The 25,862-nt window shown below is 46.3% G+C and overlaps 1 long non-coding RNA gene and 1 gene segment (V, D, J or C); one reads left to right on the top strand and one right to left on the bottom strand.

Annotated features, from left to right (window-relative positions):
- Positions 1–25,862, top strand: part of LOC125148931 (immunoglobulin lambda variable 5-37-like) — a 1,027,427-nt gene that overhangs the window by 35,633 nt on the left and 965,932 nt on the right.
- LOC125148991 (uncharacterized) lies at positions 1,693–25,510 on the bottom strand. Its single transcript, XR_007145769.1, has 3 exons — positions 25,501–25,510; positions 18,541–18,548; positions 1,693–1,923 (listed from the first exon to the last, which is right to left on the bottom strand). It is a non-coding gene; the product is annotated as an uncharacterized LOC125148991 (long non-coding RNA).

Here is a 25,862-nt window from a genome sequence, read left to right as displayed (position 1 = left end):
ACAAGGTAAAAATAACACTTCAAACCACTCCATGATGAAGTATTTCGGTGAATATTTAACAAAACATGTACAGGACATGGATGCTGAAATCTCGACAATGCTGGGAATGTAATCAAAGTGGATCCAAAAACGTGGAGGGATATGTTGTGTTTAAGGATTAGAAGAGTCAATATAGTAGAGATGACAATTCTTCCCAATTTGTAGAGAAGTGTAATTCAATTTCTATCACAAGACAGAGTGGTGTGGATGGAAGGTAGACACAGTGGCCAAAGTAACAGAACAGAAAACTCAGAACCAAACTCACAAAAGCATGGATAAGAAATACTTATGGATACTTATGGATAAGAAAACCTTATTGACAAGGTTGCAGAAGCCTTTCAGAGGAGGAAGGATGGCCTTTGAACAAATGTCCACAGAACCACTGGATGTCCATCGAGAGAAATGAAGCTCACCGAAAACTCTCACTTCATAAAAAAATTCACTAAAAGGATTATTGACATACTGTAAAGTATACAGTTGTAAACATAAAAATGGAAAAAGTCATCAGGCTCTAGGGTTTGTATAAACATGTTTAGATAAGACCCCATTAGCACAAGCCATAAAAAAACTGATCCATTGGACTTCATCAAAGATAAATTCATTGTTTTCCCTTTCCTTGATAAATCACTTAGCCACTAAATGAGCTAAAAAATCGCAGATTAAAACAAAACCCAATTTATTGGACACTCGTTGGCATCCATCGCTACAATGCATAGGAGCTGAAAAACATTCCCAAGGTTTACAGATGCTACATTGCACACCAGTGCAGGGATGTGATGTCTGCAGCATCTTCTGCCAGATGTCAACAACTTACCACTAACGGGAGGTAATGTTTGCAACTCACAGAGAACAGGACTCCTTCTGAGAGTGCAAAACACTGCAGTCATCAAGGGCAGTATTATGGGATCACGTTGGCCATGATTCAGCTCAAGGATGTGTGAACAAAAGGAGCTGAGGAAACCAGCTGGGCTCTCAGGGCTGTTGGACACAGTGAGGTATGTGCCTGTCAGCCAAGAGGGGGCGCTGAGGGAGTACCCTGTGGTGTCTTCACAACTGCTCAGAGCCAGGGCCTGGGGACTGGGCTCTGTGCTCCCTGATGGGAAGTTGGCACGTGTGTCCCTTCTGGTGTGGCAAGGTCCCCCGAGCAGGGACCTGTGCGTTGCGCATGCAGGTGCTTCCTCCCAGGGTTCTCCCCAGTGGTGAAGCCAACCTCTATAGTCCCCAGGGTGTGTCCTTCAGCTGGGCTGAAGCACCAGGGCTCAGGGAGGGGCTGGGCAGTCACTAGATGGGCTCATTTGCATTGACAGCTCCTCCTGCAGCAAGGGTGGAGGAGAAAAGGAGGCCTGGGGCAGCCCAGCCCAGTGTGGGTACTAGGGTCTATGTCACCATGGCTTAGACTCTTCTAGTCCTCATGCTTGTGTCTCAATGGACAGGTAGGGGCTTGCCTCAGGGACACAGGGGGATCTCAAAGGGTGCTTGCCATGCTCAGCATCCTGGGACATTTTCCTTGCATTTCTGGTTCCATCACTGACGAGTGTCTGAGTTTGCAGGTTCCCTGTCCCAGCCTGTGCTGACCCAGCCGTCCTCCCTGTCTGCATCTCCGGGAACAACAGCCAGACTCACCTGCACCCTGAGCAGTGGCTACAACGTTGGCGGCTACCACATATACTGGTACCAGCAGAAACAAGGGACCTCTCCCCGGTATCTACTGAGGTTCTACTCAGACTCAAATAAGCACCAGGGCCCTGGGGTCCCCAGCCGCTTCTCCGGGTCCAAAGATGCCTCGGCCAATGCAGGGCTTCTGCTCATCTCTGGGCCACAGCCTGAGGACGAGGCTGACTATTACTGTGCTACAGGTTATGGAAGTGGGAGCAGCTTTGGTTACTCACAGTGTCTCAGATAGCGAGGAAGTGAGACCAAAACCCCTGGGTCCACAGACCTTGTCTCCGAGCCTCTTTTATTGAGAAGCTTCTGTGGAGGCTCCTGTAGGGGAGAGTCCTCTATAGTGAGACCTGTCCTTGAGGAGGTTGAAGTGACACACAAGAAATTTAATAGAGAACATATGAGAATCAACAGAGACCTAGAAAGTCAAAAGACACGTAGAGAAAATGAGATCTATGTTTTTCTGAATTACATGGACGAGGTAGGGGTCTAGTATTCAATGCAAAGAAATGCACATCACAGAGAGAAAAGAATAGAGTAGATGTTGGGAAAACAATGTGTGCAGGGCCCCTGGGAAATGATGGGACACAGAGGACTGTGACCAAACAGGCCTTGCTGGCCACCCCTCCCCCCACCACGGTCTCCCCCACCATGTCCATATCCTAGTGCAGTTGTCTGTGGTGCCAGCTGGCTTCCCAGAGCAGGTGCTCACACTGAATTTTTTATTCAGTTGAAGAGACATGAAGAACTTCTCCTGTGTGTGTGGACCTTGACTGCTTTTTAACTCAAAATAATCTTCATCCCAGGGAGCCTGGGTGGCTCAGTCATTAAGTGTCTATTTCTGTTCGGGTCATGGTCTCCTGGTTCGTGGGATTGAGCCCTGCATGGGGCTTTGGGCTGACAGCTCGGAGCCTGGAAGCTTCTTCAGGTTCTGTGTCTCCCTCTCTCTCTGCCCCTCCCCCACAAATGCTCTGTTGCTCTGTCTCAAAAGTAAATAAACACACGAACGTTTGTTAAAAATAATAAATAAAAAAACTTCATGCCCAGTGGCTCATCGAGGGGAGGCCTGCTCTTGTGTCCTGTAGTTCCAGTAAGAATTTGCTATGGCCGAGGTCAAAGTTTGCTGTCTGCGTGCTTCTCTTGGATTTTGACGGTTCCCTGTCTCACCTGTGGGTCTTTCATCCATGTTGAGTTTATTTTTGTATATGGTGTAAGAAAGTGGTGCAGTCGTTCTTCTGCACGTTGCTGTCCAGTTTACTCCACACCATTTGTTGAAGACACTGTCTTCTTCCCATTGGATATTCTTTCCTGCTTTGTCCAGCATGAGCTAGTGTATAGTGTCCTGGACTTGACACTTTCCAAGTTCCTCTGTCTCCCCAGGAGTCATTGTCAACCTGTGCTCACCCAGACTTCATCAGCGTCACAATCGAGGAAACAGAATCCCCATGAGCAGGAAACCCAGTGACAGCGAGTGTCACTGGAGTCCCATCAGCAGGGCAGGACTTGCTTTGAACACCTGCTCTCCTGGGGTGAGGCTGAAGCTCAGGGATCCGTGGGTGAGTCTCTGTCCCCATGGGCGGCTGAGCCCCCAACCGTGTCTGGGCTCCAGGTAGCGCATGAAGCTGATCAGCGCATTGATTCTGGGACAGCAGCCTCAGTGCTGCTCCCTTGGAGCTCAAGGCCCACGGGGACACGAGGCACACTCTGCATCCTCTCAGGGCTGGACTGTCACCCCCAGACACTCCAGTGACACCTCCAGCCAGGATAGGCCTCTGCTGAAACGTCTGTCTCAACTCAGGGCTACAGGGCCTGTGACCTCAGAGACACAGTGCCCCTTATCTCCACCTCAGCTGGTGTCAATATGGGATCTTTGAAAGAGTTTTCTGGGTCAAATTGGCCTTAGCTAGTGGAAAATCATTCCTCTAATCAGCGGCGGCTGACTGAGCAATTTTTCTATCCTGAACACAGTGAACACAAGACACAGTGACCATTGCTTTACCCACCCGGAGAGGAGTCTGACCCCTCATTATTCCATGCAGCAAACTCTGTGTTTGTTCATTCCACCAGAGAGATCAGTGTGAGGTTCACTGGAACAGGCTCCTCATGGCGTTTCCCAGGGCACCATGTTGGGCTTTCCTACTTTACCTGTTAGAGCAGACCTAATATGCAAAATCTTTATTAAAATAATAATAAGAATAGTAATAACAATAATGAATCAAGTGATTTAAGCAAGGTATTGGCCCCTCTTCAACCAAGAACTAAATGTCACGAATTTTCCATTATGTTTTCACGCATTTGGCAACCACTATTTTAAATCATATTCTGTCTGCAAGAAACATGGGTCCGGGGAAACACACTCGCAATTGAATCTGTACCTTCCCATTGAAACTGTCACTGAGTTTAAATCATTCTTTCGGAGCTGAGTTTTTGGAACAAATGACACACATTCATTTTAAGGTAACCGTTGTCTAATAGGTGATTTACACATGAAGTCTGCCAACAGGTCCCTGTCAGAACACCTGCAGCTGTCACTCCTTCCCTCCTAGAACTCCCTGCAGGTTTGCCCTTTGTGCTCTGAGGTCAATGCCACACACAGCCTCTCTTGGCAGAGCTCTTGCAGAGTTGGGTCTATGTGCTTGCAGAACAGATAATAGGAGGGAATCCGTGCCCACAGTGTGCGGAGGACTGTTTGTAAGCTGGTGGAAATGGTGACAGATGACCGAGGCTTTTAGGGCTTAACCCTTCTAGGAACAAACGAGGGCTTCTACACAACCCGGAAAGGAGTGCTCCCCAACTCCTCAGGGCTGTGTGAACAGGTGTGGAAGGGGAGTTCCGGAGACCAGGGAGGAATCCCATAAGAGGAACGGCCAGCCTCCTGGACGGAAGGGAACACCTGTCCATGGAGACCTGTCACTGTTCTGAGCTTGATCATGATCCCAAAGGAGTGTGTCCCAGAGATTCCAGCTCAGTCTTGACCCATGAACGAGCAAGGGAGCAGTGGGGAGGCTGGAGCTGTCTCTCTGATGGGCGCTGGTCACCATGTCACACAATGGTGTGTCTGTGACTGGACACTAGGGGTCACTCAGGGCCTGGTTCTGAGGGGTCAGGGTTATTGAGACTTGAATCTGCCACCTGGCACTGCCTTTGCCTTCTGCTCAGGGCTCCCATCTGGGACCTCCCCACCCCCTGGCCCCACACAGCCCCTGCCCTGCCCACCCCTGACCTCCTCAAGATGAGGGACCAACCGGGGCCTGTGAAAGGTCAGAGAGCTGGGGGTCTCATGCATGTATGGGTCCTCCCTCTCTCAGAGGTTGAAGAGGGGAAGGAGAGGTTAGGGAAGGTCTGCTCAGCTGTGGGGTCACAGAGGGCAGGAGCAGTCATGAGGAACGGGCCTCCACCATGGCCTGGGTCTCTCTCTTCCTCATCGTACTTGCTCACTGCACAGGTGACTGGATGCAGAGACAGGGGAAGGGGTCCTGCTTCCTCCTCTTGTCTCTAGACCCTAGCCTCATCCTCTCTGTCTCTTCTTCTTCCAGGGTCCTTGGCCCAGTCTGGGCTGACTCAGCAGCCATCTTCAGTGTCTGGGTCCCTGGGCCAGACACTCACCATTTCCTGCACTGGAAGCCCAGCCAACATTGGGGCTGGTTATTGTGTGTTTTGGTACCCACAGCTCCCAGGAATGACCCCTAAAGCCATTCTCCACGAGAACACTTGGCCTTTGGGGGTCCCAGACCAGTTCTCTGGCTCTGGATCTGGCAACACAGGCTCCTTGACCATCACTGGGCTCCAGGAGGACGACGAGGCTGATGATCACGGCTCACCGTGGGACAAGAAACTCATTGCTTATGCAGTGCCCAGTCCTTTGGGGAAGTGAGACAAAAATCTGCTGTTTCCCCAGCAACAGGGCTCTTCTCACAGCCTCCTCCCTTTGGCCAAGTCAGCTGCTTCCTTCGTTTGGTGTAAACTGTGGTGTGAGAACAACGTCAAGGAACTTTGGTTAGCAAATGATCCATATTCTATTAACCTCAGGCCCCCAAGCCTGTCCCCTGCTGGAACACGTTGTAGGAGATTCTCCTACTGGGGAGAAATTCCTGGGTGTCAGGGGCCAGCTGCCCTGGGGACAGAGTCCGTGACAGGTCAGGACAGAGCCAAGAACAAAGAGTCCAGGTGTGTCTGAGTGTTGATACAGTGCTGCCCAGATAATGTGCATCCATAGCACTTCCTGAACACCTAGTGTGTGTCACAAATGACTCTAGGGATGTGGGTCCCATGTGGACGTGACAGAAAGGGTCCCCATGTTCAGGGAGTCGACAGTGTCTGGGAGAAGAAAGAGGACACAGAAGCTAAACATGTTGTAAAGGAAGGTTGTCAAAAGTCCTCTCCATGAATATCCTTGACGATGAAACACATTGCAGGAGCATGGGAGTAACATGGTCACTGTGCATGAGAAGCCTTAAAAGTGTTCATGGCCAAAGACGTGAGTAGAGTTCATTACGATGCAATTGACAAGAAAATGTGTTTATTCCTGTGACACACAACACAAACACATTTTAAAGGTAAGTAGAGAACGTTACCTAGTTATAAGCAACATGTAAGACTTCTGAAATATATAAATAATTTGTTTTCAATGAATGACATTTCTGATAAACATAGAAAGTATTTTGGTAAAACAGAGTGCTTGTATTCTAGGCAGATAAGGTTAAAAGTGAATAAACCTTTTGTTTCCATTTTTAATAAGAGCAGACCAATAGTTCAAGAAAATTTTGAACTTTACCCCAGAGAAAACACAATTCTAATGTTTCATCCATGCATTTTGATATGAAACCTCATTTATTTACTGAATATTTTTAAAATTTAACCAGTACTGACCACACTTAAAATTCCTTTCCAGGTTTCTTTCCAAAATCCTACTACAGCTTTCTCTTATACATTTAGATCTCGATCTAAGGATTCTTTGAATAACCGGACTCATGTTAGGACAAAATTATTTTTCTTTTCCTTCAACACAAAATGTATTCCCTTTCTTCATACTTTTTCCCCTCAAAAAACACATGTATTACTTTCCTGGAGCACGTAGTTGTTTTCCTTATTGTTTTTAGTAGCCTAAGTTATATTTATTAGAATTCCTAACTCTAGAGAACTTAGTTTTCTAGTGAAAATGAAATAGGAAGCAACTGTGAACTGTTTGGTATGCCAGTATTCTTTAGATTAGCAAATTTATGACTACCTTTCACAATTTCTAGAAACATAATATTTATATAAATAACAACCCAAAATACTAATGGACCCACATTTATCTTTATAGTTTTTCTGTACTAAGACAAAAGTAGATAAGCAGATGGTTCATACTTAAATGTTTTATTATTTTATCTTATTTACCTTACAAAACATAAAGAACTACAATTGTTAGGAAGCTATACTCTCCGTAGCAATTAGTAGATTAAATGCAATCCCTATCAAATGCCCACATGCCTATTTTGCACTCTAAGAAAAGATGATCTTAAATTTCTGTGGAATTGCAAGGACTCAGAATATCCAAAAAATCCTGAAGGAAAACACATTTTCAGGACTGACAATTCTGGTTTTCAAAACTCACTGGGGCACCTGCGTGGCTCAGTTGGTTGGGCATCCAACTTCTGCTCAGGTCATGTTCTCACATGAGTTTGAGCCCCACATTGGGCTCTGTGCTGAAAGCTCGGAGCCTGGAGCCTGCTTCGGATTCTGTGTGTCCCTGTCTCTCTGCTCCTCCCCTGCTCGCACTCTGTGTCCATCTCTTTCTCTCTCAAAAATATATAACATTAAAAAAATTTTTTTTAGATTTCAAAACTCACTAAATCTCACTTATGAAGCTATAGTCAACATGAATGTGGTACCTGCCTAAAGATAGACATAGGGATAAGTAAAACATATCTCAGAGGCCAGAAATGAATCATTCATCTATGGTCAATTGATTTTCAAAAGGATTCTCAGAGAATGTACTCTGAAAAAAAAAGTTCTCTCCAACCAATGGTGCTGGGCCAACTAGATATCCACACACAAAAGTATGAAGTTAGACTCTTACCACATACTATAAACAGAAATGGATGTAAAATGGATCAAAGATCAAAATTTTAGAGCTAAAACTAAAAAGATCTTGGAAGAAAACAAGAAGGAAATCCCCATGAGTTTTGAGCTTGGCAAGAGATTCTTCACATAGGTTATCATAAGAAACACCCAAAAAAGGGGGGGGGGATGATCATCAATTGGGCTTCTCAAATGTTACTATTTTTGTACACCCAAAGATACTATCAAGAAAGAAAATGCAACCCTAAGTACAACCACATCTCCCAGAGGCCACTGAAGGAGATAAGAAATGCTTGGGACAGCCTAGCTCCAGCCATGGGTTCTCAGTAGGACTGGGACCACCATGGTGTAAACTCTTCTCCTTGCGTTCTCTTCTTACCACACAGGTAAGGACGGTCCTCGGTCCCCAAAGCAGCCTCTGAGCCTATGTCCACACCTTTGGATCAGACCTCCAAGCAGCTTCACCTCCATCCCTGCCCCATCACCCATGAGTGTCTGTGTTTGCAAGTTCTTTCTGCCAGCTTGTGCTGACTCAGACACCCTCCTTCTCCGTATCTCTGAAGAATTAAATAGACTCATTTTCACCCTGAGAAGTGGCATCATTGTTGTTTTAAGAAATATGCATAATGGTGCCAGTAGAAGCCATGGAACCCTCGGTGGATTCTCCTGCGATTCAAGACAGGGTCAAATACCACACCAGAGATCCCAGTGCCCTGTCGTTTTCTGGATCCAAAGATGTTTTGACCAATGCATCTGTTCTGACGTCTCTGGAATCTCGTGTGCAAGGAAGTGACTCTTAGTGTCATATATGCCAAGATAGTACCAACGCTTACACAGTGCTTTAGATCCATAGGGAAGTGAGATAAAATCTCCCTCCACTCTCTAGACCTGGTGGCATCCCCTGTCAAGAGGTTCCAGGAGTGACTTTTGTTGTCAGATCTTCCAAAAGATTATTTGTTGTCTGGGAATAAGATGATCTGAGAGTGCCATATCCCTTCCTTCAGTTATATTTTCAGAGTGATCCTTGTTCACCCTGTGGTCATATTTTTGAAGGCAAACTAGCTTGTTCAGAGTTACAAATGACTCAGTGGAGGAGAGCCTGGCTGTCTCAGTGGTTAGAGCATGCAACTCTTGACCTTGGGTTCGTGGGTTCAAGCCCCACTTTAGGTACAGAGGTTACTTAAAAACAAACTGTTTAGGGTCACCTGGGTGGCTCAGTTGATTGAGCGTCCAACTCTTTGATTTCAGCTCAGGTCATGATCCCAGGGTGTTGGGATCGAGTCCTGTGTCAGACTCCACACTCACTTTCTCCCTTTTTCCTGTGATAGAGCTCTGCTGAACTCCTGAATTCCCTGGTGCTGGGCAGTGCCTTCCCAATGAACAGATCTGAACAGATCCCTTAACAAGGAAGATAGACAAAATGACTCTTATACATGGAAAGTGATTTCCAACTTCATATGTTATTGTGGTATTACAAATTGAACAAGGACGTACCAGAGGCCTCCCATGACCATGGATAAAGTTCAATACATTGACAGCACCAATAGTACCGAGGATGTGGGGCAGCAGGAACTCTCATTCACTGCTGGTGGGAGTGCGAAAAGCCCCATCACTTGGGAAGATTCCTTGGCAGTGTCTTCCACGGCAAACAAAGCCTTAAGGATATAATGCAAAAAGAACAGTCCTACGGATTACTCTAAATGAGGTTCTTGTGTGCAAAAGAGAATATGCACCTAAATGTTTGTTGCTGTCTTATTTAGGATTGCCAAGACCCCAAAGTGACCAACGCATCCTTTAGAATGAGTAAACAATATCTGTATTCCACACATGGAATAGGACGCAGGAGAAAGACATGAGTTATCAGGCCACAAAACACATGGATGAAACTTCCATGCATATGTGTTAGTGTCAGAATCCACCGTGAAGAGTCTGCAACAGTGAGCAGGGGGGATGAGGGGCAGGGACCCAGGCCCCAGCTCCAGGCCCTGGGTCACTGTGCATCCCGTGTCCACCAGAGTGTGCAGGTGCTCCCCCAATCCCTCAGCTGGCAGGTTCCCTCTCCTTGTGTCTAGCAGGTGCTCTTGATGATTTTCAGAGACAGGATTGCAAGTCTCCCAGAACACGGAGGTGAGGTGGCAAGATGGCCTTGCAGTGGTCCCTGCTGGATGCCCAGCCCTGCTCTGTCCCCACACCTGCAGCACCCTCATCAGGGTTTGCTGTGTCTTGTCTCCCCTGCTCTGGAGGGATGCGGCATGCCCACATTACCTGTACTCCTGCGTGAGTGTGTGCCCCCTAGGTGAGCTCCTGTCCACATCCGGCACCCAGAGTCAGCATGCATCGTCTGAGCTGTACCATTGGGACAGATGGTTTCTATTCCCTCTTCCGTGTGTCTTGTCCTCAGCTCCATAGTGGTTCACAGGTTGTACTGAGTCAGGACTGCATGTGTCCCTCTCATCAGACCCCATCCATGGAGGATGCCTGATGTAGAGCAGGACCTTTCTCTTTCCCTGGAGGGTCACTCTCAGGTGGTGGAAACACAGGCACCAGGGAAGCCTGCATTGGGAAAGGAGAGGTTCACCCAGACACCAGCAGGGGGCACGGTGACAAGGTCTGTGGCTTTCTACAGGAAGGGGGCTCCCTGCTGAGTAGCCCTCCAGAGTAGAAAGCCCCAGGGCTGGACCCCTCGTTTCCAGTGGGGACAGGGCAGGTGTCTTCTCTGTTCCTAGCGGAGTCCCTGAACCTGGGCCTGTATGTGGTCCCAGCAGCTGCTTCTTCCAGGCCCACCCAGGGGGAAACTAGTGCATCACACAGTCTTCCTGTCAAGGGGCTGCAGACCTCTAAGTGCACAGGAGAGAGCAGCAGGGGTGGGTCCCATTTGCATGAGCAGCCCCTCCTTTTGAGCTCTGTGGACTGGGGATAAGAGAGGCCCAGGGCAGCCCAGCCCCGGCTCTGTGGTCTAGGAAGGGCGTGTGTCACCATGGCCTGGATCCCCGTCCTCGTCGTGCTCCTCTGCCACTGCACAGGTAGGGACAGGACCCAGTGTCCCAGGGTGGGCCTGCAGCCAGAGTGAAACCCCTGTGTCTCAGCTCCCTAATCCCACATGCGCTGTTCCTTCTCTTCCCTCTGCTGTGTCTGTGTTTGCAGGTTCCCTGTCCCAGCGTGTCGTGACTCAGCCAGCCTCCCTCTCTGCATCTCTGGGAACAACAGCCAGACTCACCTGCACTCTGAGCAGGGACATCAATGTTGGAAGCTATAGCATATACTGGTACCAACAGAATCCAGGGAGCCCTCCCCGGTATCTCCTGTACTACTACTCAGACTCCAGTACACAGTTGGGACCTGGGGTCCCCACCCGCTTCTCTGGATCCAAAGATGCCTCGGCCAATGCAGGGCTTCTGCTCATCTCTGGGCTGCAGCCTGAGGACGAGGCTGACTATTACTGTGCAATCGGGCACAGTAGTGCTGGTCACAGTGACACAGACACATGGGGAAGTGGGACAAATACCCAGCCTGCTTAGACCACTGTAGTCTGAGTCTCTGAAGTCTAATGTAAATTGAATGCACAATTACTATACTTGGGTGTAGCTACTGGATCTGAATGTCCTTCTTCCCAGTTTCCTATCAAACCTGTGTAAACTCTACGAAAAAAAGAAAAAAAAAGCAAAGAAAAATGACAACAACAATAAAGCAAACCAAAGACAACAAAAAAGTTATAATGATGCAGAAATTTTGCCTAGTGGTTCACACGTAAAAATTAGAGCCTGTGGATTTCGCTTTTTTTCTCTTCACAAGGATCCATCAACTTGCCTTAGTTTTCTGATCAGAGTCTACAGACCGTGCCCACAGCAGACAGTCCTCCACAGCATGGCCTGTGTTCCTCCAGGGGTGAGAGCAGAGGCCCTCCCTTCCCTCCAGGCTCCTGTGCTCAGGGCTGACTGAGTAGCTCTGTGTCCCAGCGAGGAGACACTAAGGAATCACAGACACACAGCTGGCCTGGCCCACTGGCTGGGTACCTGCCGTTCATTTGTGATGTCAGGAGAGGGTGACTGCCCCTGGGAGAAACTGTGTGTGCCAGTCAGCAAACTTCTCAGTGGGGCTTGTGAGGGACAGGTGGGAGTGCCACCAGTGCAGCAAAATTTTTAGTCTGCTTGGGAGATTTCACCAACGTGACTTCCCTACAGCTGACACCATCGGGGCCCATGGGCAGCATGTGGCTGGTTTCTGGAGCCCAGAAGAATGGACTGTGTCTTCCTCTCCTCTCCTGCCGCATCGGGGTTGTCCGTGATCCATGCAGTAGAGGGGCTGAGGGGCACTATGTTGCATAAAGTCGATCCCATGAGCCCTTCCAGGAGAATGTCTTGTCATATGTGACAACATGGACAAACCTGCGGGACATGACCCTAACAGAAATAAGGCCTACACAGAAAGGCAAATGCTTTTTTATCTCATTTATATGTGGAACCTACAGGAAAAAGATAATAAAATCTCTGTCAATTTTTAGTGATGAGGATGAGTTAGAATAAGGTAACACATATAAAGATGGGAAAGAGATTGGTGTGAGTGCAACTTCCTTAACATAAGTGGGATTTTCATCTAGTAATTTTTAATTATGAAAATACACACAACAGGAAATTTACTCTTTTCATTACTTTCTTGTGCAATTCAGAGATATGAAATATATTCGCCATGTTGGGTGACCATCAAGACTCTCCATTTCTCAAAGCTTTTTATCATCCCAAACAGTAACTGTGCACCCAGGAAGGGAATGGGTCACCTGGGTGTACAGAGAAGCCAGAGCCCCAGGAGCCCATGCCAATGCAGGAAGCAGCAGAGGGCAGAGGGCAGCTACCTTGGGGCTCTTTGCTGATGTGGCCTGACCCAGGTGGGAGTGTCGTTAGACTGTGCTTCTTACCCCGGAATGACCATGTGGGTGCACGCTGCAGCCCATGGCACGGGGATCCGTGTGCCCGCTGCAGGGGGTCCAGAAACTCCAGCTTTCTTTCCCAAAGTGTGTCAGGGAACATCCTTGAGAACTGAGGACCTCCTATGAGGCATCTGCTATATGATTCATGCTTATTCTTGTCTGAATTCCCTGCAAAATCCATGTGTGCTCTCCTCCAGAGTCTGAGGAAAGGCCTCATTTACAGTGTACATTCTCTGTGCTTGTCAAGCGGAACTTGCATTTATTTCTGGTCTTTTTATTTATATTATTTGGGTATTCTTAGGTTAATTTACTTATTTTGAGAGAGAGAGAGAGAGAGAGAGAGAGAGAGAGAGAGTTAGGAAGGAGCAGAGAGAGAGGGAGACAGAATCCCAAGGAGGCTCAGAACCCGGCTCAGGGCTCAATCACAGAAGTGGAGATCATGACCCGAACTGAAATCAAGAGTCTGACACCCAACCGACTGAGCCACCCTATTTCTGGCCTTTTGAATCTGTACCATTGATATATGTGTCTGCTTGGGGACTGATACCATACCAATTATAGGTAATGTAGAAAATGCAAAGTTTGATAGATGATAGAGAGATAGAATATACTCACGTGATCTATAGCCATGCACTGTCATTGATCTACCTCATCCAGTTCAGTGCAGAGGTAATGGGGACTGGCCCGCCAGAATGGGAAGTGAGATGAGAAAACTGAACTGTCCCCCCAGGTCTCCCGAAAAAGGTTGTGGAGGGGCGTGCATGCTCTCCACTCTTGTGCTCACTGGGCGGAAACATCATCCCCCAGTGGTCGATGACTCTTGGCCCCAACAACACAAGTCTCTAAGTAGTGGGAGGAGCCCAGGGTGATTCATGCTGAGGAGGCCCTGTGTGTGCAGCAAGGACTGAGGTGTGGTGGCACCTACAGAAGCCCTGAGGGAGGAGAAGATCTGGCCCTGTGTGGGGGTGGACAGTATGCCAGGCTGACTGAAGTCCTTAGTGCCCTGGTGTCTCTCTCACAGCTCCAGGATGTCCCTTCCAGTCATGGGTGCGGCTGGACACTGAGACAGCAGGGGGCGCTGTAGGCCTGTGCCTGAGTGGTGTCTGCGTGGGGAGGGGTCCCAGCTGAGCACCCAGGCCTGGAGCTCTGCCTTGTGCCCCCTGCAAAATTGTGCCTAGAGGAGTTTCCCTAGTCCCACCCACCCCACACTCAGCTGTCACCACATTCAGTCCCAGGGGAGGGAGAGATTTGCATGAAGCCTTCCTCTCTCTCTTCCAGGAAGGGAGAGGATAAGAGAGGCTTTGTGCAGGTCTCTCCCTTGAGGGCTCAGGACCACAGCCTGGAGTATCTCCACCCTGGCCTGGACCCTTCCCCTCCTCACCTTCCTTGCTCTCTGCTCAGGTTACTGGCTGTGGAAAGCTGAAGAATTGCTTTCGGGGGACCCCTAAGTTGCTTGTTTCCCCCATTTTGAGAACACACTGTGAGTAATAACCTGATACTGACCTGTGTCTCCACTGCTCTGTTGCTGGGTCCCGGGCACTGTCTGTGTTGACACAGGAAGCCTCTTTATCAGGGTCTGTGGGCTAGAAGGTCACCCTCACTCTCACTGGAATCAGCAACAATGTTGGGTCGTATTATGTGGGCTGGTACCCACAGATTCCCCACCGTGTCCCCAAAGCTGAGATGCTCAGAAGCACTAGGCCCTCCGGGATCCCAGCTGCGTTCTCGAGAACAGGGCCTCTCTGATCATCTCGGGCCTGCGGCCTGAGGACGAAGCTGGTCATTACTGACACAGTGCTCTAAGCCCGTGGGCAAATGATACAGCAACGTGCCCCAGTTTCCCATGGTCACTGCCAATGACAAATAAACAGGGAGACCGAGGACACCCCGGAGGGTCTGAGGGTCTGACTCTCTCAGCACAGAACAACTATGAAGAGTCAGTGACAGTAGCTTCGTCTTGTGTTGTTTTCTTCTAAAAATAAGACAAATCTCTTAAGATAATTTACAGGCATAAAGTGCAGTCATTTAAATGGTACGATTCAGTGGTCTGTAGTATGTTTCCTGCGTTTGGCAAACATCATCAGGATCAAATTGACAACATTTCCATCACCTGCAGAAAAACCCCTGACCCCTGAGCAGTGAGTCCATGGCCCCCCTGCATCAGCCCTTTGGAGCCAAAAATTCCTTTCTGTCTGCAGTGATTTTCCTGTTGTGCACATTTCACAGGTGCCGAATCACACCACGTGCCCCCGGAAGCGCACCTTTCAGTGGCATCAGCGTGTGCATTGTTGTAGGAACATCACAGGCACCATGTTTAAATACAGGGAACGTTTCATCGTTTCATCTAGAGACGTGTTCATCTTGTGCCGAGGACACGCGGATCTATCTACATGGCTGCAATTTTAATAGAGGCTGTCCAAATAACATAATTATTTTCCAGGATGGTGTGTAATCACAGATTCTTCTTTAAAAGTTTATTTTCCGATGAATATTGTCCCCCATTGTCATTTTTTATTTTGTAGATTTCTTCATGCTGAAATTTTGTTCAATAATTTAGCTGGTGTTGTTTATTATTATGAAAAATAATATGTGTTACGGTCCATATTTCAAGTTTTTGTCTCATACATTTTTCCTTTCCTTGTGGTGGGGTGTGGGCTCTCTGGCCTTTCTCTTTTTCCCATTCCCTCATGCCCGGCAGACTGTACATGTCTCCTCCCCCTCTTTTTCCTTAGTGAGATGTTTCCAGAGCGTCCTTCCTGACTTGGCTTTCTCACCCATCTGCCCACAGCACTGCATCTGAGACCTCCCGTTTCACTATTGCTGGCCCTGGATGCCCGTCCTGGGGTCAGGGCTTGGGTCTCTCCACTTGCTGTCCTGTGTCTTCACTCTCAGGGGCTTTTTCGAGTGATGGTGGTTCAGACCCATGGCTAGCTTTCCCCTTCTGTCACCCCAGCCTTCTCGGGAACTGACTTCTCTTTCCACTGACGCTCATGATTTGTGGTGTGAGCCTGGGAGCGAGGCCACCAGGGATTCTGGGCTGGTTTTGTGTTCATTTATCATTGATTTTCACTTCCAGGTTGGAGAAGTTGATACATAATAAGTCTCATGTGGATATTACTTAAGCTACTCAGAATTTTTCATGAAAAATATTGTGAAGTCTAAACTGAGAACAATAAAAGGACACCTTCCTTAACAATACATACCTTTAAAATTATTTCATTTTTTTCTAACTTACTTTGAGATAAAGAATGAAAATGAGCAGACAAAGATAATTTTAAGAAAACGATTGCTTAATATTTGTCTGAAATTTCTTGTTAATAGACTTGAAGGTCACTAAAACCACAGGTAGAGAGTAGAGAGAAGAAGGCAGGTTTCCAAGTTAAGGGATGAAATATATTACTTAGAAGTGTTGGAGCTACTTTGAGTTCACTCCTTGGTGAGGTACAGGCAGAGGCTTCAGCAGATGCTGTCACACAAAGGAAACTTTATTTGCCACAGATAAGGGGATCAGGGACAAGAATTATCAAAGCTGTGACTCCCTGAGTGGAGGCGAGTGGGTTCCTTTCGTTCGGGGTTAGGATGGATACCCAGAAAAGGGAGTTTTGTCATCTTATGCAAGAGTGGGCATGAGGTTGTGTAGGAATGTGGAGAATAGGAGCTTGTGTCCCCATCATGTGGTAGGTTAATGAAGCTTGTCCTCCTCCTAGGGCAGAGGCTTAACGTTATAAAGAGGCAGAGGTCCCTGGAGGACACTCCCTGGTCCATCTGCACTGGTGGAGCTGTTGCAGGAGATAAAACTGGTCTAGGCTCCCATGCTCTTTCTGCTGTTTGTCTCTGAAATACTGGAACATTCCTGTGAAAAAGAAGGGTTGTCAGCGGGGGTCCTGCTGGTGACTGTTTTAACTTCATTAACATGTGGGGCAAGGTTTCAATTCTGCAAAAACAACTCAAGTGCGTGCTTTAGGTCAAAGTTTACTTTTGTTCCTGTACTGGGACTTTCCCTCTGGTCATTGTCTCTGAAGCACTCAGGCTATTTCCTGGCCTGGTGGAGACTGGTATGTTGGCATCTCCTTTGTTCTCCTCAAACCCTGAACTCCTGACCTTGTTGCATTTCTGTTTTCTTTTCCTCCCAGGATAGTGCTCAGTATGGGTGCTGTGCACGTAGAACCTGCAGGGCACAGACCACAGAAAATAGCTGGGAGCTTCAAATGAGTGCTCTTGGGGCAGGAAAGCTGTCTCCTCTTTATATACAGAGATTGTTTTCCCACCTGGGGACCCCTTTAGTACTGCTTTCAGATGGCTTAGGGTATTTAGTTTAAAAACATGGTGCTAACAAGCGGCCCTGGGCGGCTTAGTCAGTTAAATGTCTGACCTCAGCTCAAGTCATGATCTCCTGGTTTGTGATTTCAATTCCCAAGTCCACCTGTCTGCAAGTAGCCAGCCTAGGGGCTAAAGCAGACAGGGGAAACAACCTCAGGGTTAACAAGGCACCTTTTCTTTTGTTAACCATCTCTGCTCTGGGCTGCTTTGCCTGCAGTGTAGAGGTCTGTAGCTCAATTTACCTCTTTACCTAACTTGGTCCTTTCCTCCAGTGAAAGCAGTTTTTCTGCTATAGTACTAAGTTGGAGAGTGCTTCTGTCCTGAATGCCTAATCTTGCTTACCTCATATACCTTTGTATGGGGAGCCTTTGTGCCTGATCTTATTTTAGGCCTTTTCCGCTTCCTCTCTACTGTGGGGGTTCTGTACCCCTTTCTATTCTGGGGTGCCCTTACATCCCCTTAGTCTTGGGGTGCCAATCTGGTTTGCCCAAATTCACTTGTGAGCATCCTATGGCTTTGTATTTCTTTATGTCATATTAACCCGTTGGTGTAAGCCCAGGGGACTCCTAAGCTCATCCCCCACAGTGAACATCATCTTTTGTCGTCAATAAGGAAACAAAACACGAGCCTGTTAACAATTAGTGGGTGATGCCATGAAACTTATCTTCTAGCTTCTACTTTCCAGTGTGGATTCTGGATGGAAGATATTTTCTCACTTCAAGGAGACTGAGGAAGTCTGTGCACTGTAGATACGGACATCCCTAACAACGGACGACAGACAGGAATGTGAGAAATGAAGGATCACAGGGTGTCTGACTTGGGATGCCCCAAAGAGCAGCAGGGTCAGTCATCATGGCCATGTGCACCTGCAGCCAGGCAGCTGGGGGCTCAGCTGCAGAGGGAGCAGTATTTGGATTTGATGGGGTGGGTGGTTAGTAAGGCGGGTGGGATTAAACCTTGAGGGGTATGTGGGATGGATTGTGATCATGCTAATGATGACCCAGGATTTTAAGAAAGTGAGGAGGGATAGGGAGTCTAAGGAAGTGAAGAAACCAGCAGGAGAAGGGCGAGAGAAAATGCCATTTTTTCCATGTCATAAGTATCCTCTCACCCACCCTCATATTGGACAAGAGGGAGTGGTATCTCTCTCAGCAGGCTTCCTTCCTTGTCTCCTTGTCACCAAAGTAGAAGTAGAAATAAACCAGTCGTGATAAAAGTCAAAGTATTAAATGACAGATGAGGGGTCCCTGGGTGGCTCCGTCATTTAAATATCTGACTTGGGTTCAGGTCATGATCTCATGGCTACCGAGTTCAAGTGCCATGTCGGGCTCTCTGCTGACACCTCGGAGCCTCCAGCCTGATTCCCATTCTGTCTCCCTCTCTCTCTGCCCTTCCCCCACTTGGGTTCTGTCTTTTTCTCTCTCAAATATATATAAACTTTTAAAAAATTAAAAAAGAAAGACAGATGAAAGCATCTCCCTCACTCTCTCAGGTAGGTTTAATTCTCTTCCACTTCCTGCACAGCTTAAAACCTATTTGGCTCATGGAAAAGAAAGAATGAATATATGAATGAGAGTGATAAAAGTTTTCAGAGAACCAACTATAAGGAGTACATCTTCAGTTTGGTAAAGAGAACTATAAAACACTTTCCCTTCATTGAACACACGGAGATGGAGCACTGAAAGCTTTCCCACCACGGGTAGGGAGCAAGGCCACCATGTCCTATCTCAACACTGCTGTTCCATAGGACTGGATGTGCCCGTCAGAACCATAATGCAAGACAAACAATGAGAGGCATACAGATGAAGAAGAGCATGAGACAGTTGCCCAATTCCAGGTGAGAGAATGATCTGCACGAAAACTACAAAGGAAGCAACAATTAATTATGCAAATATATAAATTCAAAGAGTAATAAATAATTTTGGAAACATTTTAGAATAAAGACATCATGGAAATATCATATAGATGTGTATATACTAGCAATAAACTGGTGAAAATAATTTTTAAAAAACCCTTAAAACCTATTTGGGTCATCTCTCTTTTCTTTTTGAGAAGCCTGGCTAGAGACTTATCAATTTTGTTTATTTTTCAAAAAAACCAACTCTTGGTTTCGTTGATCTGCTCTACAGTTCTTTTAGATTCTGTATCATTTATTTCTGTTTTGATCTTTATTATTTCTCTTCTTCTGCTGGGTTTGGGGTGTCTTTGCTGTTCTGCTTCTATTTCCCCTAGGTGTGCTGTTAGATTTTGTATTTGGGAGTTTTCTTGTTTCTGGAGATAGGCCTGGATTGCAATGTATTTTCCTCTCAAGACTGCCTTTGCTGCATCCCAAAGCATTTGGATTGTTGCATTTTCATTTTCATTTGCTTCCATATATTTTTTGATATCCTCTCTAATTGCCTGGTTGACCCATTCATTCTTTAGTAGGTTGTTCTTTAACCTCCATGCTTTTGGAGGTTTTCCAGACTTTTTCTTGTGGTGGATTTCAAGCTTCATAGCATTGTGGTCTGAAAGTATGCATGGTATGATCTGAATTCTTTTATACTTATGAAGGGCCATTTTGTGACCCAGTATGTGATAGATCTTGGAGAATGTTCCATGTGCACTCGAGAAGAAAGTATATTCTGTTGCTTTGGGATACAGAGTTCTAAATATATCTGTCAAGTCCATCTGATCCAATGTGTCATTCAGCGCCCTTGTTCCTTTATTTATCCTGTGCCTAGATGATCTATCCATTGTTGTAAGTGGAGTATTAAAGTCCCCTGCAATTACCACATTCTTATCAATTAGGTTGCTTATGTTTGTGATGAATTGTTTTATATATTTGGGGGCTCCCGTATTCAGCGCATAGACATTTATAATTGTTAGCTCTTCCTGATGTATACACTCTGTAATTATAATATAATGCCCTTCTTCATCTCTTGTTACATCCTTTAATTTAAAGTCTAGTTTGTCTGATATAAGCATGGCTACTCCAGCTTTCTTTTGACTTCCAGCAGCATGATAGTTCTCCATCGCTTCACTTTCGATCTGAAGGTGTCCTCAGGTCTAAAATGAGACTCTTGTAGACAGCAAATAGATGGCCCTTGTTTTTTTATCCATTCTGACACCCTATGTCTTTTGGTTGGAGCATTTAGTCCATTTACATTCAATGTCATTATAGAAACATAAGGGTGTAGAGTCATTGTGATGTCTGTAGGTTTCATGCTTGGAGTGATGTGTCTGGTACTTTGTGGTCCTTGCTACATTTCACTCACAGAATCCCCCTTAGGATCTCTTGTAGGGCTGGTTTAATGGTGATGAATTCCTCCAGTTTTTGTTTGTTTGGGAAAACCTTTATCTCTCCTTCTATTCTGAATGACAGACTTGCTGGGTAAAGGATTCTCAGCTGCATATTTTTTCTGTTCATCACATTGAAGATTCCCTGCCATTCCTTTCTGGCCTGCCAAGGTTCAGTAGATAGATCCGTCACTAGTCTTATCGGTCTGCATTGATATGTTAGGGTGTGTTTATCCTTAGCTGCTTTCAGAATTTTCTGTTTATCCTTGTATTTTGCCAGTTTCACTAGGATACATCAGGCAGAAGATCGATTCAAATTACGTCTGAAGGGAGTTCTCTGTGCCTCTCGTATTTTAATGCCTTTTTCCTTCCCCAGATCAGGGAAGTTCTCAGCTATGTTTTGTTCAAGTACCCCTTCAGCCCCTTTCTCTCTCTCTTCCTCTTCTGGAATTCCTATTAAATGGATATTGTTGTGTTTCATTGCATCACTTAGTTCTCTAATTCTCCCCTCATACTCTTGGATTTTTTTATCTCTCTTTTTCTCAGCTTCCTCTTTTTCCATAATTTTATCTTCTAATTCACCTACTCTCCTCTGCCACTTCAATCCGGGCTGTGGTCGCTTCCATTTTATTTTGCAACTCATTTATGGAATTTTTTAACTCCTCATGACTGTTTCTTAGTCCCTCGATATCTGTAGCAATAGATTCTCTGCTGTCCTCTTTGCTTCTTTCAAGCCCTGCGATTAATTTTATGACTATTATTTTAAATTCATGTTCTGTTATATTGCTTAAATCGTTTTTGATCAATTCTTTAGCTGCCGCTCCTTCCTGGAGTTTCTTTTGAGGAGAATTCTTCCATTTTGTCATTTTGGATAGTCTGTGGGGTGGCACAGAACTGCAGGCCACTTTCCCTGTACTGTCTGGAGGAACTTGTGTTGGTGGGCGGGGCCACAGTCACACCCGATGTCTGTTCCTAGTCAACCGCTGGCATCACAGTCAGACTGGAGTGTACCTTATCTTCCCCTCTTCTTAGGGCAGGACTCACTGTGGAGTGGTGTGGCCCCCGTCTGGGCCACTTGCACACTGCCAGGCTTGCGGTGCTGCTTGTATGGGATCTGGTGTATTAGCCAGGGTGGATCCTCAAGGTGCACCAGGGAGGGAAGGGCAGGCTCAGCTCAGTTTGCTGTCGGTGATCCCCTGCGGGAGGGGCCCTGCAGCACCAGGAGGGAAGCAGGCAGACCCACCCAAGGGATGGACCCACAGAAGCACAGCGTTGGGTGTTTGCGCGGTGCAAGCAAGTTCGGTGACGGCAAGTGGTTCCCATTGGGAGTTCGGCTGAGGATGGGAGAGGGAGATGGCGCTGGCCAGAGCATTTGTTCCCTGAGAGCTGAGCTCTGTCTTCTGGGGCTCAACACCTCTCCCTCCCGGTGTCCTTTTGCCCTCTTGCTCTCCGAGCAGGGCTGTTGACTTTTAACATTCCAGATGTCAAGTCCCGCTGGCTGTCAGAACTCACAGAATCCGGCCCCTCCGCTTTTGCAAGCCATACTTGGGGGCTCTGCCTTGCCTGGCACACTGCCCCCCCTCTGCCCCGGATCCCTCTCACCAGTCCGTGTAGTTCACACCACCTCTCCGCCCTTCCTACCCTCTTCCATGGGCCACTTGTGTACGCTTGACTCTGGAGAGTCCATTCTGCTAGTCTTCTGCTGGTTTTATGGGTTATTGAGCAGATGTGGGTGCAATGTAAGTGATCAGCAGGACGCGGTGAGCTGAGCATCTTCCTACGCAGCCAGCTTCTCTGAAGAACCTGCCTGTATATATAAAATTCTAAATATTCCACCAAAAACTTGTCAGAACCAAGAAATAAATTCCGTAAAGTCACAGTATATAAAATCAATGTACAGAACTCTGTTGCATTTCTATACAGTGATAATGAAGCCACAGAAAGAGAAATCAAGAAATCAATCACATTGAAAATTGAACCAGGAATAATAAGATACCCAAGAAGAAATTTAACCAAAGGGGGAAAGACTGTTACTATGAAAACTATAAAGCATTGATGAAAGAAATTGTAGATGACACAAGAAATGAACAAACATCCCTGCTCGTGGATTGGTAGAACAAATATTGTTAAAATGTTTATATTACCCAAATCGATCTATAGATTGAAGGCAATTCCTATCAAAATGCCAAAAGCCTTTTTCACAGAACTAGAACAAACAGTCCTAAAATTTGTATGGAACCTCAAAAGTTCCCAAATAGTGAAACAGTCTTGAAAAAGAAAACCGAAACTGGAGGTATCACCATTCCAGATTTCCATTTATATTAGAACACTGTAGTAATTGAAATCGTATGGTACTGGCACAAAACAAGACAAAAAAAAAATAAATGAAACAGAATAGAAAACCCAGAAATAAGCCCAAGATAATATGACCAATCAATGACAAAGTAGGCAAGAATAAGCAATGGGAAAAAGACAGTCTTGTCAACAAATGGTGCTGGGAAAACTGGACAGCTACATGTAAAAGAATGAAACCAGACCACTTTCTTTCACCATACACAAAAATGAACACAAAGTGGATTAAAGACCTAAATGTGACGCCTGAAACCATAATAATTCTAGAGAGAACAGTCAGTTATCTCTCTGACTTTGGCCGTAGCAACATTATTCTGGGGATATCTCCTCAGGCAAGGGAAATCAAAGAAAAAAATACAGTATTGAGACTACATCAAAATAAAAAGCTTCTGCAGAGTGAAGAAAAAAATCGACAGAACTAGAAGGAAACCTGTTGAATGGGATTAGTCAACGTCACTAACTTTTGCAAAGGAAGCCTGCATGCAATGGCGGACTGATTCATGGTTCCATCATTTTTCCCTCTGACCCCCTCTCAGAATGTAAAAGGCCTTCCCAGTCCCAGGCTCACCATAAAAGGGGATGAACTTGTTGCCCCTGTATTACAACAAAAGTTCTCCCTCTTCACCTTTATTCATTTTTCCTCTTAGGCAGCTGGTGACCCTGTGAGGGCCCCCCATATTCTCTGTGGACAACATCTCCATTTCAGTGACTGCTGGTCAGAAAGTGATGGGGACGAGGAGAGTCTGATACTTATAAGAATGTAGGCTGGAGAATGACTCCTCCATCTACTCTGAAACTCTGTTCAGGGTGTTTTGAGAGTCCTTCGGTAGATGTTCATCATCCGTGAAGATGTTCACCATCCGTGATGGGGAGTAAGACTCCCTTTGGATACATCTCTTCTTATTTCAGGGAATTCACAAAATACATATGACATATATTTGCATCTAACAAACGATTGCAATAACGATGAAATGTAGGCCATAGACTTCTTTATACATATTCCTTTCTACTGCAAATGGAAGGTGATTTAAGGAGAGAACTATTTGTTTGTTTTTAATTTAAAAGATAAGACTTCTCAATAGTAAAGAAAGAATCTCAATTTTAAAAATGCAGATTATCTCAACAAAGGTGATATTCATGTGATATAAATAATCTTGAGAAAAGCTGTTCAACATCATATGTCAGTAAGAAATTGCACAAAACACAGCAATGACATAGTGTTACATACCCATTAGAATGGTCAAAATCAAAACCACAGATGACACCAATGTCTGTCCAGGATGTGGAGCAACAGAACTCTATTTCATTGGTGAGGGGAATTCAGGATGGTACAGCTACTTTGGAAAAGATTTTGGCAATTTATTTTAAAACTGAACATTCTCTAAATTCTTGTCATTTGCAACAAACGTGGATGGAAGTAGAGGGTAGTATGCTAAGCAAAATTAGCCAGAGAATCACCAATATAATATGATTTCACTCATATGGGGAATATAAGATACAAAACAGATGAACACAAGGGAAGGGAAGCTAAAATAATATAAAAACAGGGAGGGAGACAAAAAATAAGAGGCTCTTAATGATAGAGAACAACCTGACGGTTGCTGGAGGTGTTGTGGCAGGGGGGATAGGCTAAATGGACAAGGGGCATTAAGAAGACATTTGTTGGGATGAGCACGGCCTGTTCTATATAGGGATGAACCACTGGATCCTACTCCCGAAATCATGATTATTGCTAACTAACTTGGATGTAATGAAAAAAAAATTTTTTAAACCCAAAAAACAAAAACCAAACAAACAAAACCCCGGATCATTGTCTTGCTTTAAAATCCAGGGATCATGCATCTTTGCACATACCTAAAGGAGTTAAAAACAATGTGTACAAAAAAACCCTGCACAAGTATGTTGACAGTGACTCTATCCATAACTGTCCACACCTGGCAGCAGCCAATCACAATGCCTTTCAGGAGGTGACAGGTGAGTAAACCCCAACGATAGAATATTGATCAGAGCTACAAAGATATGAGGCACCAAGACATAAAAAGACACAGAAAACATTTTGTTGCACGTTGCTAAATGAAAGCAGCCAACCTGTAATGGCTGCACGCTGTGTGACTCCAAGCATGTAACATTCTCCAAAGGACAAATCTATTTAGACAATAAAAGCATCAGTGGTTGCAAGGGGTTGAGCATAGGGAGGGATGCACAGCTGGAGCACAGAGGTTTTTGTGGCAGTGAAAGTGCTCTGTATGATTCTAAAATGGACATATATCAGTATATAGCTCTTGACCTATTGAATGAACAATGTCAAGAGTCAGCTTTGCTGTTGTAAATATAGACTTTGGGTGACAATGACTTGTCAGTGTGGGTTCATGGTGTATAAGAAGTGACCACACTCATGCTAGAGTTGGATGATGGGAAAGACAAGGTGGTGGAGGGGGTTGGTGTATTTGGGAACTCTGGAAATTCTACTAAATTCTTCTGTGACAATAAATCATAAAGTATATTGATGTTTTTAAGTATTCTGTGGGCAAGACCAAACATATGGGCATGTCTGGGTCTCGGGCAGCAGGGGGCACTGTGGCCTGTCTCTGAGCCTTGTGTGCTGTGATCCCAACTGGGAGCCACCTGCCTCTGGTTGTCACAGTGGCTTAGCCTCTGGGTGCTCACAGGTCTTTGGGGAGCCCCAGGTCAGGCCCCACAGCTTTCACTCCTTCCCCTCCTGGGGTGAGATTTCCAGACAAGGGTCAGGTTCATGGTTCAGGCTGTGGCTGGCCAGTCAGGGGGAGGGGGCTGGTTTGCATGAAGTGTTTCTCCCTCCCCGTGGGCTGCTGGAGGCAATAAGAGAGACTCTGGGAGCCCACCTGAGGGACATTGAGGACACACTGCTGAGCAGGGGTCTCCACCATGGCCTGGGCTCCTCTCTTGCTCACACTGCTGGCTCACTGCACAGGTGGCTGGAAGCTGGGATCAGGGCTGGAGACGAGAGGACTGTGGAACCATGTATGGGCCCTGTCCACTGACCTCTCTCTCACCCCGTGTCTCTCTTCTGACTTGCAGGGTCCTGGGCCCAGTCGGTGGTGACTCAGCCATCTGCAGTGTCCAAGCCTGTAAATAAGACTGTTACCATCTCCTGCACTGGAAGCAGCAGCAATGTTGGGGCTGGAGGTGTGTCCTGGTACCGGCAGCTCCCACGCAGTGTCCCCAACGTTGTCATCTATGACAA

The sequence above is a fragment of the Prionailurus viverrinus genome, chromosome D3 (genome assembly GCF_022837055.1).
Source record: "Prionailurus viverrinus isolate Anna chromosome D3, UM_Priviv_1.0, whole genome shotgun sequence".
Classification (NCBI taxonomy): domain Eukaryota; kingdom Metazoa; phylum Chordata; class Mammalia; order Carnivora; family Felidae; genus Prionailurus; species Prionailurus viverrinus.
This window is presented reverse-complemented; position numbering and strand designations above follow the sequence as displayed.